This window comes from Populus trichocarpa, chromosome 4, assembly GCF_000002775.5.
Source record: "Populus trichocarpa isolate Nisqually-1 chromosome 4, P.trichocarpa_v4.1, whole genome shotgun sequence".
NCBI classification, from domain to species: Eukaryota; Viridiplantae; Streptophyta; class Magnoliopsida; order Malpighiales; family Salicaceae; genus Populus; species Populus trichocarpa.
Window position 1 is genome coordinate 17,718,132 of NC_037288.2, and position 4,716 is coordinate 17,722,847.

A 4,716-nucleotide genomic window follows, 5' to 3' on the forward strand; every position below is an offset into this window, starting at 1 on the left:
TTTCCGGTTCCAGGCTTACAAAACCGAAACCAAACCAAACCGGTCGGTTTTTTCAAATGAAAATATATACCTACGTACAAGCAGATAAGTGCGAGGATGGACAATCTGTTTCATTCGTAAATAGAGATACAAATTCTCAGTTGTGAAACCACGAAAAGGATTTTCATGTTCCATACTAGGGGTGTTCATGGTTCAGTTCGGTTTTTATCAAAAAAAGTAACCAAACTGAATTTTTTTTTTTAAAAAAAAAACCGAAACCGGTTCAAACCGACCGGTTGCGGTTCGGTTCGGTTTGGTTTTTTAGAGAAAAAACCGGTTTGGCTCGGTTTTTTCGGTTTGGCTCGGTTTTTTTCCGGTTTTTTTGGGTTCGGTTCGGTTTTTCCGGTTCCAGGCTTACAAAACCGAAACCGAACCGAACCGGTCGGTTTTTTCAAATGAAAATATATACCTACGTACAAGCAGATAAGTGCGAGGATGGACAATCTGTTTCATTCGTAAATGGAGATACAAATTCTCAGTTGTGAAACCGCGAAAAGGATTTTCATGTTCCATACAATACCTTACAGGTAAATACCGGCCGTTATGCGGGCAATGAAATATCGGCCGGTAAGGACAATCTGTTTCATTAAACTAAATACAAGATATATAATGATAGGTTTATTCAAATTTTAAGTTTAAAATATATTCATTTAATAGAAGAAATAGAAAGTTGAAATCTTCTTTATTCCAAGAAAAATGATTTTGCGTCGTCTGCAACTCCCTTGCCCAGGCAAGACACAAATGAAAGCAATGATCAGTGGTACTATAAATAATGTTATGCGAGGAATCATGCGTAGAATCCGATGATTCTTGATAAATTAAAGTCAGATATGTACAATCGCGTATTTCATCGATTATTACAATAAGTTCAGCCTGTTGAGAGATAAGATAAATTATTTTCCATTTTCAAGTTGGAGGCTGTGGAATGTGCTAGAAATAACAAGATCCCACCTCTAGCCAATTATCGTTCCATAAATCAGCAAGAAACCCTTTAATTAAATCGATACTGATCGTATATATCCGGAGTATTTATGTGATCATGCAAATCTATGGTGCGCCCTGAAGGAAAAAGCTGGCATTTATGGATAAAACACACTGTATTTGTGGCTCCATAAGTCAATCCCAAACCCCAAATGTAAAGTGGAAAAAACTTGATTGAGGTGAGAAAAATAATTGGCAACAAAAGAGTAGTTTTCTATCGATCTAGATTAGGTCGAAAGTGATAGAAGAAATGAGAACGAGAACGAGAACGATAGGGTCCCATTTGCCATTAGTTGTGTGGTACAAGGTCATGTGTAAGTGTAAGCAACGAGGAGACTAGAGAGAGATAGAGAGAGACCTGCTAATAATAAAGCAGAAGAAGGAGAAATATGGAGAGAGGGGTGAAGGGGCCCGGTAGGTAATAATGGGAGTTGCCTTCATCCTCTCTGGACATGTTCCCACCTAGCCAAATCAAATCTCGTAACCCCTTACCTTCCAATATTGAGCTTCAAGCTTGATTTGGAGTGCTAATATATTGACCAAAAAAGAACAAAATATAATTAAAAAGCAACATGAGGTGTTAATGTCAATATGATACACATAAAAACATGCTAATTAAGGTTTGACGATTCAAATGACATGTAATGGCACAGTATGTGATGTTACTTTAGAGAAATGATAGCAGACAGACAGCTCTAATGTGGAGACAATTAGCCAAGAACACAACCCAGCGTCATTTGATTGAAAGATTTGTTTCTTACCTGTCATTACACTGACTAATAATTAAGATGTGATAACGATTGCTTAACATATTAGACACCCAAACATGCAAAATCCCAAGGCTTTGTTAGTGGAAATCTGCGACCATAATATCTGGCATGCTGTAATTTCATGTCACTGTTCTTGCCTGGGATTGGCATCTATTCAACCGTTCTTTCTTGACGATACAGTTTAACCCGATCCATCAATCATTTTCCATGTGTTAATCTCTAGGTTTTTGAACTCGTTTTTTATCTAACTAGCTGCCTAGGCAAGTTAATGACGCCAACTCCTATCCTTTTCAGAGCTTATAATTAGCAAGGCGCTTTCATCCACTCAAGCTATTTTTGGTTTTATATATTTTATTTTATTTGAAAGCTCACTGAGGATTACATTGTACTGAGCAAACAGGATAGCAATATTGTAGCATTTATATATAATTTTTTTTTCAAATAAAATAATAAACAGTAGCGTCAATTAATTAGGTTATATTAACAAACAGCTAAAATGTAAGAGGATTTAATTTATCCCTTTTTATATTTTAATGTTCACCGCTATGGTGTAATTGTAATGACTATTTTCTTATTCCTAAAAAAAAATTGCATGCTTTTGGACTATGGTTACTTTGGTATTTTTACAATTACATTAGTCATTACTGATTTATTTGGAGATATTTATGTCTATTCAATGTTTTGTGAACAATAATCAAAATACTTTCAAAAATAAAAATAAAAAAATAATGGTCTCGGGTAGGGGTATTTAGGTTTTTTTATTTTTATACACGATAGGTTTCTGGCAGTTAAAAAATCTCTTTTGTTGTTTTTATCAATTTCTCTCTGTCTCCTCTTCCATTATAGGCGGCGTGTGCACTCCAAATATGGGCGGTGTATCACCGGTGACCATTTCTTCTTCTTTTTCATCCTTCATTTCTCTCTCCTACCTTGGTAAATACATTATGGTCCTCATTGTTATTTTTTTTCAAATTCATACCTTTTAGTTTTGATTGTTGTTTTTTAGTCATTTTCTCTTTCTTTAAAATTTTATTTCTTCAATTTAACCCTTGGTTTTAATTTGTATTTATAAGGTATTTCGATTCGGTCTTTTTACTTTTAATTTCTTATTTTTTTTCTTTGCATTTTTATCAAAGTTTTTATGTCTTTCAATTTTATCATTCAAATCAAGTTTATGATTTTTTTTCAATGATAATAATGATTTCAATTTGATCCATTTTCTTTTGATTTCTTATTGTTTTTCTTGGCTCTTTTGTCTAAGTTTTTATAGTTTTGAATTCTATCCTTCAAATCAAGATCATGATTTTTATTTTTTTTCAACATTAACAACAACAACAACAACAGTAGTAGTAGTAACAGTAGTAGTAACAATAATAATTGTAATAATGGTCATGGTTATATTAATAATGATGATGATGCTAATAAAAATAATAATAATTGTGATGATGATAATAATAATAACATTGATGATGATGATGATTATAAGAATAGAAATAAAAATAATAATATTATCGATGATAACAACAACAACAACAACAATAATTAACTTAGTAATGATGATAATGATAATGATGATAATATTATTAGTAGTAATTGTTGTATTGATTATGGTGGTAACAATATTGTTGCTACTACTACTACTACTACTACAAATAATAATAATAATAATAATAATAATAATAATAATAATATGGGAGAGAAGAAGAAGAATAGTGATGATAATAAAAATACTGATAATAGTTGTTGTAATAATAGTGATAATAATAATAGTAATAGCAACAACAACAATAATAGTGATGATGATTGTAGTGATGGTTGTTAAAATAGTAATAATATTAAAGGGAATGCTGCTATTATTACAAATAACGATAATGTTATCAATAATTGTGGTGGTGGTGGTTATAATAATAATAATAATTATCATAATGATAATAGCAATGGTTGTGATAGTGATTGTGATCCTTATTTTTTGAATTACTATTTTTTTAAATTCTTTTGTAAGATTAGAATTTTTTTTTCTCAATTTCATCCTTTAATATTTAATTTTCTAGGAAATGAAGTTCATGATTTTTCTAAATTGAGTGCTTCAAGTTTAATAACTTGGGTCACGAGTTTAAAAAAGTTAATATACTTTTTTAAAAGACTTTATAATTTTTTTTATTTTTAATCAGATTATTCCAGTCATATAATCTAGATCGCGAGTTTAACAGAATATTCCATGTTAGCTTAATCTTAATTAGTGTTTTTATATATTTGTCATGAACAGTTTTTTATTTTTATTTTTATTTTTACTCATTTTCAGTATTTAAATATTATTTTTTTATTTAAAAAATAATCTAACTCCACAGTGAAATGTAGGCGCAGATGCTAGTTGGGGATAGTGATATATTTCATGAATTCATGCACCACAAAAAAAAAAAAAGTTTCCAAATATATGTTAGAACCACATTGATGTTATATTTTATGTTTGTAAAACTTTTTTATGTCATAAAATTCTCACACATGAATTAATTTTAACATCAAATCATAATACATTTTGCTCTCATTTAGTAGTTTATGTCAACGAACCATCTCAACCCAATAGCTTAAACTTTTAAATAAGGTCTCAGGATATAAATTATTCTTTAACACACCCCCTCAAGTGAAAGTCCTTTAGACTTGAAACTTGCACATGCTCATATTATCTTGTGCTTAATTTTTATCAAATAAATAAGGATGGTGAGATTCGAACTCGTGACCGCTTGGTCATCAAGGCTCTGACATCATGTCAAAGAATTATCTCAACCTAATAGCTTAAGTTCTTAGGTAAGGTTTCAGGATATGAATTATTTATATATAAAAGGAGAAATGAAAAAAAAATTGTTGATTTCATATTAAAATTATCCTTTATGATAGATTTAGGTTTGTTTACGAAATAGCTTAACGA